This window comes from Pavona decussata, unplaced genomic scaffold (genome assembly GCF_977016875.1).
Source record: "Pavona decussata unplaced genomic scaffold, jaPavDecu1.1 SCAFFOLD_416, whole genome shotgun sequence".
Taxonomy (NCBI): domain Eukaryota; kingdom Metazoa; phylum Cnidaria; class Anthozoa; order Scleractinia; family Agariciidae; genus Pavona; species Pavona decussata.
The window spans coordinates 1,062,501-1,080,000 of NW_028145778.1; the positions used below are offsets into that span (position 1 = coordinate 1,062,501).

The following is a 17,500-nucleotide window of genomic DNA, read 5'->3' on the forward strand; positions in this document are numbered from 1 at the left end:
GGAACCACAAACCGTATGCTCTTTTGGTGCAATATTTACCCTGCCAAACACTTAAGGATCAGTTTTTCAGAGACCTAAATGGAAAGCTGAAAGAGGAGATGAAAGCTAGGGACATGAATGTTTCTGGTTAGTAAATATCTAACATTATGATATGGCTGGCTCTGCAAGCGAGCAAAGTGAAGCAAATCCTGTTTCGTGATTGGCTACCCGCGCACTCAAGATGGAGTTATCTTGCCCGCTCGGGATTGCCCATTACCCGTGCACCCAGTTTTGACAGTAAAGCCATATAATAAATCCCTTATTGGCCAAGCTTGTTCAGTTACGATGGTGGAATATTGGCTTTGTTCTTTTTTTTGCGTGTTTGTGAACCTCGACTTCATCTTGGTCCATAAACACACAAAAACAGAACTTGGCCAATATCCCGCCATCTTGACCTCATGCTTGGCCAATAACCCATATGTTTTGGGTTTAATTTTATACTTGCCTTCATGTTGAAAAGGAAAAAAAATTAAATAGATGTAACAAACCTATGGCGATTAACTATAAATAGTGCTGTCAAGAGAGTATACTTCAGGGCTGTCATTAAGTTTTGAGTCATATGTTGCACTGAACTACACACCAATAACAAAGTTTGCGAGTAAATTGAACCTAGAACAGTTGAGATCACTTATAACATCCATTAAGGTCCCATCAAGTCTTCTCAGCCATTGGTTATTGCTTATGGCATGCAATCATTCTATTTTTGTACAGGGACAGTTTACTGATGGCGAATTTTGTTCCTTGAGAAGCCGTGGGGAGACACGTCCTCTGCCCTTACGGCAACTAATCCATGATGCCAGGGATAGCATTGGCAAAATGAGTAAGGCTACTCTGCTCAACATGCTGGAATTCATTTATGGTAAGAATGGTTATTAGGTAGGTGTACTGTACATATATACCCAACTTATACGGGAAGAGTCTAGATACCAAACTTATACAAAAAGTGTCTGGATTCCAAACTTATATGAAAAGTGTTTATCCGTGGTAAACAAATATGACTATCTGGCCACAATGTTATATGGGAAAAATAAAATACTTAAGTGCCTCCCCCAACCCCCCACCCCTGCCAGGCACTTATTAGAGGTTTTAGGGTATAATTTATGTATAAAATTATTACATGTTTTTTTTTTTGGAAATAGTTGATCCTGATGGGAAACCAATAGTGACTCAACCCAACCCAGACATACCTGATGCAGTAATCCTTGAGCTGAACAGACTTAAGACAGAGGATGCCCATGGGCTCTCATTAGAGGACTCTGTTAGAGGTAGCCTCAGAGGTAGCCAAGTACCTGAAGGACATTCTCCATATTCATTCAGAAGAGACACGCAGGAGTCCCTACTCTACAAATTGAGATCTGTTGTCGCAACATACAGATTCAGAGCCAGTATAGAGTATTGGAAAGCAAGGGGTGCTGACTTCTCCACACATCTGTATGTGCCTGAAATTGATCCAGTAACTGAAGAGGAGAGACATGACAGAGGCGACCATAACCACCTTTTCTGCAGGATGGCAAAAAGTGTACGTGAAGGCAAAGACCCAAAACTAAACTTTGACGCCTTCGATGATGCCCTGCAGGATCCAGAAAGTGGCGTAACACATGCTGCTTTGACTGGAAAAAGGAAGCAGTCACTTAAATATACAGAGCGACTCCTATCCTGCCATGTAGCAGAGTCACTGCGGAGAAAGGAGCATGTTCAAGAGGCCAGACATGTCCAGCTCATTGCTAATAATTAGCAATGAGCATGAAGCCTCAGATGGCCGAGGCCTGTCCCAGCTTCAGCGCTCCAAATATAATTATGAGATGCTCAATTATGTGTTGGATGACTGGATGCCATGGCACCATGAAAACTACGACTTTCCAACAATTGACATCGACAGGTACTATAATTATGGCAACACAGAGACATAATTTATATATTTGTTAATAGTTATGTATTAAATTTAAAAGTGAACTTGTAGATTGATGCTGTCACAATCATAACCAACTGTCTTTGTTCTAGAGATGTCCATCTTATGAAGAATTCAGTTACAGTGAGAGAGGTGTCTGTTTTAAGGAGGTGTCCATTAAGAGATAGTTGACTGTAAATTGATGTATTACAACTCTAAAATGCAACAGTTTATGAGATTTATAGTAAAAAACACTGGAAATTTCAAGGGAAAAAAATGTAATAATCAAGTGATGGGGTTAAATTTATTTTATTATATGGATGGCAGTGCGAGTGGGCAAGATGAAGCAAATCATGGGCCGTGATTGGCTACCCATGCTGTCAAGATGGAGCTATCTTGACCGCTCAGGATTTCCCGTTACCCGAACTTGGCCAATATTCAGTCATCTTGACCTCATGCTTGGTCAATAACCCACATTTATTATTCTCTATTTTGTTTGTGCCAGCATGTAACCCATTGGGCATTGTACTGTATTTTCATCTTATTAGGCCTGTTGACTGTGTGAGGGGCTTTTTAAGGGAGACACTGGTGGAACTTACCAGTAACATAGAAGAAGAATGAACAGTGTGCTTGGTTATCCTGAACATCCCAGAGCTGGTGTCACTGATGACTTTGAGACCCTCTTCAGCATGTTTCACAGATACCTTGGACCAGTGTTTACACTGAAACAATTCAAGGAATTTTGGCCAAAGATTGTGAGGTATTATAAAGTGCTTTTTTTGAAACAAGTTTCATAAATCAGCAATATTTTGATGATAATAAAATTTCATAAGATACGTTTATTACCGTGAGAAAAAAAGAAAGGCTTACATGTAACATACAGTCTCAGCACGGACTGATATTCCTTCAATAATTTATCTTCCAACATCTAAAAAAAGTATTATTTGTAAATAATAAACTGGTTATGATAGCAATCAGCCACTACATTATACATGAACAATCAAATTGTTAATTTCATAGGGAATTCACCAAAAGAATGGACAAAGACTTGCCCTTTTACTATTGGACCATTAACAAGAGGTTCAGGGATGAAGAGCTTCCATCATTTGATGCATGCCCAGAGATTGATGACAACGTGGATGTGCGAAACCATCCACTGCGGTTGCATCGACTGAGAATAAATCAGCGTGAAGATGGCTCAGTACTGGTCCCTAGAAGAGCAATTCTACCAGCACAACATAGGGGCACACAGTGGCAAAGATTGCATCGCCCAGAAATGGGAACCCCACTAGTCCATGACCATTTATTTTTTATCCCACCCTACACCCTTTGTATCTAAAGTGGAGGTCTTTTGAATGATACATCCATACAGTGTCATTTAATTTTTTGCACAAACAAAATACTGCCAAGTTACTTAAAAACAGTGCATGAGCTTTAATTACCCATTAAGCTACAAGCTTCAGTGCGAATATAGATTCTTGTTACAGACATACAATAAACTTCTAACAGTACTAGTGCAGAGAAAGTGTCCAAACACCAAGACTGTTTGGTGACCATTTTTTTAATTCTTATAGCCTATATAATGGTACTGTAAGGGGAAATTCAGTGCGAATCACTGTAGCTGCTTAAAGTGTTACCAGTAGAAATGAAAAAGGAACAATGTACACACATTAGTCTTTTGTTATTATGTAATACCAGTGATTTTCATTTGTAAAGGTGTACTACTCTTTATAACTATATATTTTGTAGGTTTAGAGTGAGACACTACAGTCTGTCTAACCACACTGCTCGGCACCCCCATCTTCAAGGAGTGCTACGCTACAAATGCCCTAATAAGTTATGTGGACATGTCACTGCTTCTTTAAATCCAAGCAGAAGAAGCTGTGACAGGTTCACATTCATTTGCGTTTGTAAGCTATTAGGCCTTTTGTTGCCAAGGGCCCCCCACTGGTAATTGAATTCTTTGAAAAGAAAAATTGTAATTTCTGGTATCAATAAAATTAGAAAGTAGCTAGAAATTAGAAAAGTAGTTTGGCAAGCTTGATGAAACCTAGCACTGGTTACTTGGGAGGAACTAAAACATCATCAAAAACAAGATGGTAAAATTTTAGACTTAATCTTAAAGGGAGGTTTCATGGTTCAGCCCATGAATAAAAATACTTTTTCCGCTTTTTAAAAATTAACATGAACTTCATTAATCTCATGCTATAGTACAAACAAAAGAAAAGCTATAGCTGTGAAAACATCTGACTGCCAAATTTTCTTATTATTGGCTTCCAAATATAGTTTTGACTCGACGAATATAAATGCGAAAATGTTCACCTTAAGATTATCAGTGTAATAAATAGCCTGTGTGGCAGAAGCTAGAAAGGAGTATCTTTACCCTTCTCACACTCACTTCCTCGATTTCCCCTGTTCCCATTCCCTTCCTGTCACACAGATAATACAATAAAGTGTTTAATATCTTCTAACTAAAATCCGTACACTAATCAGAAGATATCATTATACTGATACTTTTTATCTGAAGGTAGCTACTTATCCACTTTTGTTACAACAATTGATGCAACATATCTAAACTCTCCAAGTCCATAAATGTACTTCCATTCAATGCCTTTAAATTTAGCAGTTCTAATGTCTGTCTTGTCAATGCCTCCATGGCCTTTTTAACTTTTATAGCAGCCACATGCCTTCAAGTTTTGCTTGCACCACAATTGCATTTTCGTCTTTTGCATTTGCTAGTTCTATATCAAGTTGGATAGGCACTTCTTGTTTATTCAGGAGTGATCTCTTGCTTTGTTTCAAAGCCTTTTGAAAGTGTTCATGGTATGTACTACCTTTTAGTTTGAAATATTCCGCGTAATGAGTCTCTTCAACATCAGCAGTACTGGGATGATCTGGCTCTGGTTCAGAGAGGTCAAGTTCACTGATATTGCTATCGGAATCACACCTCGATTCACCAGAATGGAAACGGATATGAGAGGCAGCAAAAACGACACTAGTGCGCACAGCAACATTTGACACGTTGGGATAACTATTGCAGTTGCAGTCCACACGAGTTATGTCCAGCCATGGCATCTCTTCAATGTTGTTCTCTTCCTCGTAGTTGTCGTATGGAGGAAGATTTATAGCAACGCTTGTCTGATTCAGCAGTAAGTTGAAGTCAAATACAGTTGAAGTCAAAGTCCAGCTGAATAAAAAAAAGTTTAAAACGTGTGAAAATTTCTCCGAACAAAGGATCCATCGATCGACCATGATCGGCTACTATCATATTCAAAAACAATAAAAACAAAACACAAGCAAACTATGAATTTGAAAACCTTATTGTTGTATCTGAAGAAGTCCAAGTGCGAAATTAGGAATAAACAACGAACCTGTTTGAGACACAACAACCGTACTTTTCAATCTCCTCTACTGCGCAAGCGCATACATGTAACTCAACGTATGATGTAACAAAATGAATAAAAGCCACGATATAACATTTTCCCCCTTAAAAAGAAAAGAAAGAAAAGTTTCTTAGTCCGTTACTGCCATCACTTTAACTCGTAATCTTTCATATTGCTAGGGAGCCCATGAGTTGTCGTGGTAGGATAACGTTTTTCAGTGTTAACAGGTTTTTCACATGAAAATCCCGGGTGAACTAACAAGCTGTCATCAGCAGTAACAGACTCTAAAATCTCGGGCAGTGAATTAGTTGGCTTTGACACTGTTGGTAACTTGTTTGCAAGGTGAGAATCTTCCTGAGTGACAACCAAAGGGGACTCATCCAGTGTTACTGTAGGAGACACAGGAACAAACGGAATAGGTGAATCAGGAACCATCTCGCAAGGCTGGTCCATATTAGCGGGCACATCAAGTGGCACAGACCACTCTTCAAACACTAGAGGGTGACACTCAGGTGCAGTATCTTCAGGACGTCTCAACAGTTGGTCCACTTGTCGTTTCCACAAATTACTGGTCACCTTGACAATGTAATGACGAGAACCAAGGACCTCAGTAATTACTCCACGCACCCATTTCTCTCCCCTTCCATAATTACGAGCCAGGACAGTATCACCGGCATTGTACTGGTGAAGGCCTCTATGAGCGTTCCGACTTACCATTGTACTGTATTGGCGAGCCTCAACGTGTTTTTCAACTGAAGGTGTCAGCAAATCCAGGCGGGTGCGGAGTCATAAGAAGCATCAAAGGTGGTTCACCTGTTGTGGAATGTGGCGTGTTTCGGTAAACCAATAAATACTTGGCAATGACAGCAGCTACGTCAGCATTAGTAACGTGGGCTTGTTTAATAGCTGTCTTCAAAATCTGCACAACACGTTCAGCTTGACCATTTGTGGATGGCTTGTACGCCGCTGAAGTACAGTGCAAAATTCCATTGTTGGAACAAAATCGTTGAAATTCTGTAGCTGTAACTTGTGGCCCATTGTCGGACACGATAATTTCTGGAAGACCGTGCCTGCTGAAGATGTCCCGCAATGCCGTGACAGTTGCTCTAGCTGACGTATTAGTCATTCTTACTACCTCTAGGAATTTGCTGTAAGCATCTACAACAACAAGGTAAGTACATCCAGAGACTGGCCCAGCAAAATCTACATGAATACGAGACCACAGTTGTGCTGGGTAAGTCCAGGGATGAATCTGAACAGTAGGAGGATTGGATCTCACAGACTGGCACGTGCTACACGAAGAAACAGTTCTTTCAATGTGAGAATCAATGTTGGGCCACCACACATAAGATCTGGCCAACGCTTTCATTTGAGATATTCCGGGGTGAGTGTCATGCAGTTCTTGCAACACGTTCTCTTGGAGTGAAGGAGGAACAATAACTCGAGCACCCCATAATATGCAACCTTGCTGGGTGCTTAATTCGTCTTCCCTTGTCTTAAATGGTACCAGGGTGGGATCCACTACACACGGCCAGCCACTAATGACATAATTGTACACTTGAGACAGAACTGGATCCACCTGAGTCTCTTTCTTAATCATCTGACTGGTCACATTAGTGACAACTTCTGTGTCCAAGAAGTAGCATTCGACATTTTCACATTTGGGTGACCATGTCTGAGGTAGAGGAAGGCGAGACATGCTATCTGCATCAGCATGTGCTCCAGTACTGCGATACTCAATCTTGTAATTGTATGAAGCAAGGATAAGTGCCCATCTTTGAAGTCGAGCTGCTGCATGAGTAGGAACAGGTTTCTGTGGACCCAAGAGAGTTAGCAAGGGTCGATGGTCAGTTAAAATTGTAAAAGAACAGCCATACAGGTACTGTCGGAATTGCTTTAATCCAAAGATGATGCTGAAGGCCTCCTTTTCTAGGTGGGAGTAATTTTGTTGAGCATGTGTCAAGGTGCAAGAAGCAAAAGCCACAGGTCGAAATTGTCCATCAATTTGATGAGACAGGACTGCTCTAGCCCCATAGGATGAGGCATCACATGAAAGAAAAAGGGGCAGTGTATGATCATAATGCACCAATGTTTGTGAAGTGAGGATGAGCTGCTTTGCTGCAACAAATGTATCTTCTTCAACTTTCGACCACCTCCATGGAGTACCTTTCTTAAGAAGTTGATGTAAGGGTGCTAGTACAGTAGAATGATGAGGCATGAACCACGAATAGAACATTATAAGTCCCAGAAAAGACCTCAAGGTCGTTACATCTTTGGGTCTAGGAGCATCACGGATGGCCTTAAGTTTATGCTCAGTGGGGTGTAGGCACTCTCCATCTATCACATAACCAAGGTAGACCACTGATGACTGAAGAAATTTGCACTTTGTCTTGTTGAGTCTGATTCCGTCACTAAGAAGTCGCTCCAAAACCAGGGATAGTGTGCAAAGGTGGTCCTCTTCATCTGTACCAGCAACTAGGATATCGTCTAAACGACTAACAGCCTTTGGAATGTCAGACAGCAAAGTATGCATGATTCTTTGAAAGATGGCTGGAGCAGAGTGAATACCATTTGGCAACCTCTTGAATACAAACAAGCCATTGTGAGTGTTAATTGTGAGATAACACTGTAATTCTTTTGCAACTGGTACCTGATGATAGGCTTGTTTTATATCTAAGACACTGAATACAGTGCATCCTCTTAACACTGAATGCATGTCCTCAATCTGAGGCATAGGGTAGGTTTCAACATGAGCACTTGCATTGTATGTTACACTAAAATCTCCACAAATGCGGACATCATCACTTTCTTTCTTCCCGACGACCACAATAGGGGCTGCACTGCTCGCAGACCTCACCCGTTCAATCACACCACCCTTTTCCATCTTAAGCAAAGCATTCTCCACTTTAGATTGTAAAGCGTAAGGAACTGGTCTGGCTTTGTGAAATTTGGCCTCTTTACTTTCGTTGAGCACAACTGGATCCCCAGTGTAACATCCAAGTTGGGGCTGAAATAATTCACTGTATTTTTCCAGGACTGATTCCAACGTCTGCCTTCCTGGGGAAACAGGATTTGCAGAGGAACTACATGGCAAAGGTCCAATGTGATTCAAACCAGGCAAATTCGTCCAATCCAGTTTGACATCTGAGAGCCAGTTCCGACCAAATAAAGCAGTAGTACCCTCACGAACAACCAGCAAAGGCAGTGTATGCTGTGATCCCATGTACTCGACACTCACATGCGCTTCTCCCAAGGGGCGCACAGTTTCACCAGTATAGGTTGAAAGTACAACAGTTGAGGGTTTCATTTCAACATTGGGGCAAACTTGTTTCACAAAAGTAATCGCGGCCAGGGACAGTGCACACCCAGTGTCCAACTGCATACTACAATCATTGTTTTCAATCTTCAGTGGCACACAAATTTTAGATCTTGACATAGCATTAACATCATAAACCACATACAACTCATCTTCATCTGACAGATGTTCCTGAGGGAACTCTTCTTCGAAACTCATGGTATGTACTCCACCTTTCTTACAAACTCGGGGAATATGTCCTCGTAAGTTGCAGCTACGACAAACAGCATTCCTAAATTTGCATTTAGATCTTACATGATCAGAATTCCCACACGAAAAACAAGCATAAGACGTCGCTTGCTGAGACGTTGACGATGCCTGGCGAGGAGAAGTCCGCGACGTAGACTTTGTGCGTGAATCTCCACAAGAAGGGGACGGTATGGCGGGAAACTTCTTTGCAACTGAATTCACCGGATGAGGCAATTGTTGCTGCTGGACTTGTAAAGTCTCTTTCGCTGCGATTTCGTCGGCACTTGAAGAGCCTGTTAAAATGTTCGATCCTCACTCAGAAGTTTTTTCCGTGTAGCTGGATTGCGGATACCACATACGAACTGGTCACGAAGCGAGCGGCTCAGGAACTCACCAAAATTACAAGTCCAAGCCAGATGTCGTAAACGGGCACTGTAAACCGACACGCTCTCATTTTCTTCCTGACAACATCAATGAAATCTATATAAGATTCGGCAACCTCCAGACGTTTGGGCTTAAAATGTTGTCGCAGTAATTCACATAACGCCTCAAAAGTTTTCTCTTTGGGTTGTCAGGACTATGCAAATCGCAGAGTGCTGTACGTCTTCTTACCGATCACGGAGATCGTCACGGCGACTTTTTTCTTGCTGGCTTCCTGAATAACAGCGGCAGTCGCTTCAGCAGGATATTGGCCAATATCATTGGCTACGAAGAAGTGGTCAAGCCTTTCAAGGTACACAGTAAAAGCCTCAGAGGAGGGGTCGAATTCTCCAACGGAACCAAGCAACGGCGAAGCCATGGCGGCAACCACAAACAAGCTGGTAAGCACTTGGGTGAAAGTACAAACGAAGAAAATGAAGTGAAAGAATCTCATCTGGAAAAACAGATACGACGAAACAGCAGTATATCACAAAAGGATCCCATCCTCGTCGCCAAATGTTGTATCTGAAGAACTCTGAGTACAAAATTAGGAATAAACAAGGAACCTTGTTGAGACACAACAACCATACGTTTCAATCTTCTCTACTGCGCAAGCGCATACATGTAACTCAATCTATGATGGAACAAAATGAATAAAAGCCACAATATAACACTTATAAGCATCAAACATCAACTTACTAACCTTGTGAATACAGCTCGATTTCACTTTAACAACTGCCGGGGAAGTCTTGTTCTCGAGGTCTTTGAGCTTTTCCGTGAACACAAACAAAGCTGCCGCCCTCTTAAGTTATTTGGGAAACTAATGTGTCCTGACATTGTCAGGAACCTGCAACAAGCTAAATTTGGCCATCGCATGTACGATTCACTGTTAAAATCTAAACAGCATTTCCTCACAAGCTTAAGGATGAGATCATCACCCCGGGTCCTAAGACTTGGCCATTTTAAGGCTTCCATTGCAGTGTCACTACTAGATGATGATTATTTTTTTTTGAGGAACTTGCCAAACTTGACGCCTTTTTATTATAAACATGATGATTTATGGGGGTTTCGAATTTTGACAAAATTAAGTTTCATCCCTTGTCTCTAATTTTACCGTAGGCTCACCGCTCTTCGGATTATTGTTCTGCAAAAGAAAATAATCAAAATACAGTCAACTCTCTCGTAAGCAACCACCCTTGGTGCACAACAAAGTGGTCGTTTATGGGAGGTGGTCGCTTACGGGAAAGATCAACAAACTAACCCTAATACTGGATTGATAAATTAATTACCTAAAAATATCACGTTAGCAGCTAAAATAAGGCAAATAGAAACTAATTTATTTTATTTTTTCACATCTATTCATTCTTCTGATGAAACTTTGAATAACAATGGTTCATGGTCCATTTTGGAACAAATCACTGTAACAATTCCCGTTTACCTACAGATTTAATTATAGCCATCTTCTCTGTCTGTAAACTGTCGTTATCTCTCAGCAGTCCGGGGAAGCGTCATCAAAATTGAACTTTTGTCACTTCTGAGTAATGATTTACAAGCGATCATATGTGATTATGTTGGGTGGTCGCTTACCGGAAACAGAAAACAAAAGAATATGTGTAATTTCTGGCCTAAAAAGTGGTCGCGGTCCCTTAAGAAATTTGAGTTGTGGTCGCTTACAAGAGAGCTCTTAAAACAGTATTTAACTGAGAAACAAAACGGTTGTTTACGAGGTGGTCGCTTACGCGAGGTGGTCGCTTACGAGAAGTAGTCGCTATGAGAGAGTTGACTGTAATATGTAAAGTTTCTTTTGATGCTCATACCGGTGTTCTTTTTAAAGATCAGGAGATTTTAAAATTCTCTGTTATTTATACCAAATAGGTAAATTTATGTATCTTTTTAAAAGAAGCTTACTTCCAAATTATTTTCGTGATATGTTTACATTTTTTTTAAACAAAAGATGACTTTATACAATTCTTCCAACTCATCTCTGTAAAGCTTCTAAAGTTCCGCTGTTAACTTCTCCACATCAAGCCCAGACCCCAGCACAATATTTTAATATCGGTTTAATCGTTGAAATATAAATAGCTTTAGCACTATGTAAAGCGATGAAACGGCAAACACGGCCCAGCATACCCACCCGTCTACCAGCCTTAAAAACAATAGCTTTAACATGTTCGTTCCAACTAAGGTGTTCATCGAGGATAACACCCAAGTATTTAAACTCAGCTACGCGCTGTATGGTAGACCCACCGATGGTGATCGAGAACTGATTTATCTTAGCAAGTTTCTGTGAAGTCCCAAACAGCATTGCCTCATTCTTAGTTTTGTTGATAAATAAGCTATTTAAATTAAGCCAACACTCAATGGCTTGCAGTTCCCTCACTAAGGTAGCCTGGATAGTAGATACTTCAGGAGCTGCGAAAAATACTACGCTATCGTCAGCATACATGAGAATACACGCTGGGGATTTTTGTGGCAAGATTGGGCCATTTCTTTCCCGCGAGGTCATGGGTCAGTGGTGTTATTAGTAGGCTTTCTCATTTTTTACGACTTCACGACGATGTGTCGCATTTGCATACCCTCGCAAATAAAAGGATGACGGTTCGAGGCTAGTCTTAGTCAGTTTTTCTGAGCAGAGAGGAGCAGCAACCTAACGATGGATTTTCTCACCACCATAAGGATTTACAATGAACCCGGTGATAATTGACATTTGTGCGACATATGGTTTATGATTTTGAAATGTATGATGGTAACGACGAGTTAAAAGAAAGTGTGTATGGGCTTTGTAAAGCATTCTTTTCTGACCATGTCAGTCTACAAGACCTGCACATAGGCTTTGACGGGCAGAACAACAAAAAGATGTACATAACGACAGATCAAGAAGTGGAGGATGCCTACGACAGCAGGGTTTTTCACAAGCATGATGAGCTGGTGTTATTTATTGAGCAAAGAAAACGAAATCGCCAGGCCTCCAAAAGAAAATCTACCGACACATTTAATGGTATGAAATTGTTACCGCTCCATTTCGACCCAGAGCACTTTTAATTTTACTTTAATTTTTCTGTTCTTAGTCTTAAGCTACATTGTTCTTTTAATTTATATCATGCAGTTAACAGTTCCACGCCCAAACGTCGTCTACAGGAAGAGGCAAATACTGTGGATGAGATTCAAAAGCGCCTGGTGGAGACCCACGGAAATACATTTTCAAGCACAGAACACTCTGTTTTCTATATGTCAAGGGATGAAACTCTAGCAAAATATTTTGAGTGGCTTGTTAAAGAGCCTTGGGAACATGGTATTAACACAACCAGAATAATTATTTACTGCCAGACAATAAAGCAGTGCTCTTTGCTTTATGCTACTCTCAAAGGTACACTAGGAGATAATATGTATCCTGGTGAAATTGGTGACAGAAAAAGAGTTCTTGTAGAGATGCTACATTCATGTACCCCCAATGCAAACAAAGAGGCAGTGCTACAAGCCTTCAAAGAGCCTGACTCAGATCTTTGTGTCCTTGTAGCAACCATTGCCTTTGGCAAATACAATCAATTACTGTAGCTAGAGTACACTAAAACCATACAATATTTCATTTCACCTCTTAGCTAATGGGACCGTGACACAAAAAAAACTGCTGAAAAGGAGTCTAGTGTAAATAAGGAAAGAGAAATCAAAAAAAATAAACATCAACCCAACACTATTAACATGTACATGCTGTTGTTGTTGTGGCACATTTAGTCACCATTATTATTTTGAAGAGTATATTATTAAATCCTACATGTAGCCTCCTTTGCAGACATGTTTTGTGTCAGTTTCACTCTCCCTACAATGTACCTTCATCTCCTGGGGTGGGAGAGTGGGGCTGACACAAAAAACATCTGCAAAAAAGGCTACATGTACATTGTAAGTCTGTGTCTATTAATTGTGTGATGTAATTAACAGGCATTGGCTGAGAAAACACTGTTCAGATAATTGGCCCTCGGTGTATTTACATGTACCCTACTCTAGATCACAATGTTTTAGATGAAGAAATATTAAAAGTCCTTATTGTTTACCAAGCTCTGATTCCAAGTTGTACATTTTTCTTACGGTCACTTATCCATTTAAATACTGATGAGAAATCCAGATTGGCCAGGCGATCTCTTTTAAAGTTCACAAAGTGCTTATAATGACGGCCTTCTTGTTTAGTAAACACATTGGTAGACACTGTTCTGTTTACTAGTTCCTGGAGATTTCTTTCCGTTGAACTGCAGGTGTGCCTTCCAGACCGTGACACTTTCTCAATTTCCTGATCGATGGTAGCAGTCAACATTCGTGTTGCAGCTTCTGCTCTAGCGATTCTCTCCAGTGAACCATGAACTAAGGCTTTTCCAAGAGCCTCATAGCAAGGTTTAAGGGTTTTATTGGCCGGCTTCGATGGGTATTCTAGATACCTTTACTTTTGTCTCATTACGAACGGTAGTCTTGGCCGGCTTTGCTAATGGTGTTGAGGTCCAGACAGCTGTAATTCAGCAGCGATGGCAGGAGCTTGTAAATGACCAAAAGCATTGTAAACTAAATGGTAGGGCTTCTGAAGTGCTTCAGTTGGAGTACAGATGAAAGAACTACAGGTGGAAGGGACTTGAGAGCCAAAGTTTAGAGATTTTGACGCCCCATTAGTTGTCGTAGAACTCGTTGAAGTACTCGCTGAAACAGTGTCTGAATCCTTTCGTAACCTCTTCACTCTTGGTGACTCCAGGTTACAATCAAAACTGCTTCTGAGTTCCGTTTTCAAGTCAGTTATATTTTCCTCTAGCTTTTTGAGTTTAAGAAGACGTTATAGCATGGGTTTGTGCACACAAACAAGTCATTTGCGGAGTAGATATTGACATTGATAGATAGCGTGGAATTGATCAACTTTGAAAGATAGTGAGCTGTTTTCCCGAAGATTTTTATCCTTTTTTTGACAAGAGGAGTGCGATTGCATAAATAACATCGAAGGTTACCATTAACAAGTTTTATTGGCGTATTATTAAACCTCCGTAAGAAATCGACATGGAATACCTAGGTTTCCATAAATTGTACAACCTTTTCGGGGGTTTTATAAACTGCTTTGTGATTGGCTATCATGTAACAATGGTTTGAAACTGATTGGATATTAAAACACAATAGGAATGGCATGTTCGGCTTGGTTCAGCAGACGGTGGGGAGGGAGAATGGGACCGACGCAAACAACGTCTGCAAAGGAGGCTAAGAGGATTGCTGCTTCAGGTCTAAATCTGCAGCAGATAAGTCTCATCTATGCTAGGGGTGGATATGATGGTCTCCGTAGTGTCCTAAGTGCTAACCCCCATGGCAGCAATCAGTCCCGAGTGACTGCCCTCCAAGAAGGTCTTGAGGGCGCTGTCAGAGTACCTGGCAAAAAAGTGAAATGTTACCAGACAGTGTGTTTTGAATATGTGAGATGAACATAGTAACAATTGAAGCAAATGTTATTATATTTCTAGTATTAAAAAGAGTAGAGAAGAAATCAATTTTGTTATATAGATTTTCTTTTCTTTACACGACATAATGCAGGGTGAAAGCTGTTGCATGAATTTAAATTTTGCAAAGTGTGCATGTGCAATGGAGATCACCAGGTTGTCTAGCGTAGACCAACTCATGTACAAACAAGGAAAGCATAACACAGAATAGTTTTCTAAGTTTAATATTTTAAACAATATTTGTTCATGGTAAATAGCTCACTCACAACGAATGGGAAGATGTGCAAGAAAAATAGTTGTTAACTGCAATGGAGCATATGTATTTATAATTATTTATAATAACAATAAGAAGGAGAAGAAGAAGGAGAAAAAGAAAAGTGCAGTGTCTTAAAAGAAAATACCCGTTCATTGCCTTGTTTTTCTTACGTTTATATAAGCATGTGTCACTCTTTCAATTTTATTCTTTAATTTCGCACAAATGTTAAGCTATACTTCTTCAGAAAGAACTAGTTTAATTTACAGCAAACGTGAGTTATATTACACTTACCTAGTAATAGATGACTGGAACTAACAACCAAGGATGACGTGTGACGTAACCATTGAAGCCCTTGTATTGTTTCTCAGAGCGTCTTTTCAAGTCCTTACGTTGAAGGCGAATTAGGAAACAGTTGTAAAGGTGCACTTGTTCGTCGGATTCAGTTCAAAGAATCACAAAAAGTGCATGTTATTCTAGCAATGCATCGATTACAACCGACAATGCATGTCATGAAGCATTTTGGCTGTTTTACTGATCATAGGCCAGCCTTTGGTTCGATAAAATACCTTCTTTTAAACTCGATTCAAACTTGTTTCCTCCTTGTAGTATCTATCGTAGTCTCTCACACAGTTGCCATTTTTGATATCCCAGCATGCCTCAGAAAGGAGCAAATTTTTCACTTACTAGGGAGGGGATGGGAAAATTGCATCGAACTCGTAATAGCGATCCATAAAGAACTACATAACTTTCAAAAACGCCTGGTGACCCCTACTTTTTATGTTATAAAATAGAAGCGGTACGCCTATACAACACACGAGTGATTTTTTGTTGAGCACAAAATTTCTTTAGCCTGTATTTTTGGCCAACCAGTAGAAGGAATTCTAGGTCAAAAAATGACCCTCTGCGATGATTTTGCGCTAAAAAAATCATATAGTACAGTTTTATGTTACCATTTGCTGTTCTTTTTAAAGTTTTAAGTGTCAATATTGATTTTGTACATATAAAGATAAATTCTAAGGAAATCTGAAAAGAAATAATTATTTTTCTTTTTGTTTTCAAAGAAAGGCAGAGTGATCATTTTTTTTTCCATATTGACACTTCATTATCTCTGAAAAATGCGTGGTAGCCCCCAACTTTCTTTTTGAATTTTAATACCACTTGCAAAGATCTTCTTTTCCCACATACCCATAAGTTGCACAAAATACCTTTGAATTAGTAGGCACCGTCCTTAAACGGAGCGAACCCAAACCTACTTGTTACATGTGATATATTGTTCATTTTGCTTTGTAACCAGAAATTAAATACCTCATTTCATAAGCTTCTAATATAAATTCTGGTCCATCTTGGATGAGTTGTGCTGTTAGACTAAAATGACTGATAGAAAAAAGGGCAATGAATGCCATCATGTATTGAGTTCCAGAATCCAGAGAGTGATATCTTTGTACCAGAGAAAATACAGTGATGAAAAATACCTTGAAGCTTTTTTTACTGATATATTGGATACTTAGCGCACCAGAGAATATTTTCGTAAGGTCTGGTGTACTATTAGTTGTTCCTGTTCCTTAAAAATAAAGAGTTATTAATAAGCATACCACTGAAATAGTTTCATAAAAGTAAATAAAAGAGGGGGGTGGGGAGGACTTGGACATAATGTGTTACTGATTGCGAGTGTTGTAATTGTTCGTCAGAAATTCTGAGGATCCCATTTAAGGAATCATAGTGAATTGCGACAAAAATTCCATCAAAAAATGTCTGTAAACGTCATTGGTTGTTTCTTTTGTACATACCCTATGGCCCTTGTTAACATTTTCTTGATATACCCATGGCTTTCCTTTCAACGCATATTTCAGAAAGCCAGGCTGGCGTTGGTTTGTGAAGGCAGAAGTAAATTGAAGTGAATTTGTATATGTTCTAGTGTAGTTACTCGAATCCCCAGATTAACTTTGACGAATTATACATTTTAAGGGGACTATCTCTAAGGGGACTATTACCCAAGAAGAAAGTATCGACTTACAATTTAAGGAATCAAACATTGATAATGTGTGCTTGTTTATTCGAGATAACGAAAGGATTAAAGCTTCCATGAGAAGCATGAGGGATTCGTCTTAACAAACATTTCCCTCTGTATTTAAAAATGTTAACAGTGGAAGACTGAAAATAAAACAAACATCAACCCGAATAAACCTTGACGCAAACAGTAAGTTTATTTACATGTGCGTTTTGGTGAACAGGTAAGCTCAATGTAGTATGATTGTTGACTCGTGGATTGAACTGTGAAAGTTTCGAATAGAGTAACACTCCCGAGGCTTCACTATCTTCAATTACAAAACAACAGATATTTGAGCCAATTTTTGAAATGGTTCGTGTAGATGTTTTCTGTGATGGACTCCTTGATTTGTGAATACAGTCGAACCTCCACTAACGGCCACCTCTCTACAACAGCCACATTTTTTTGTCCTGGCGGACAGTCCATACATCAGCTCTTGTTTAAACCTCTCTACAACGGCAACGGCC

The 17,500-nt window shown here is 39.9% G+C and overlaps 1 pseudogene; it reads left to right on the forward strand.

Annotated features, from left to right (window-relative positions):
- The first annotated feature begins 1,841 nt into the window (after positions 1–1,841).
- On the forward strand, positions 1,842–3,266 carry LOC146450960 (uncharacterized; annotated as a pseudogene).
- The last annotated feature ends 14,234 nt before the right edge of the window (positions 3,267–17,500 follow it).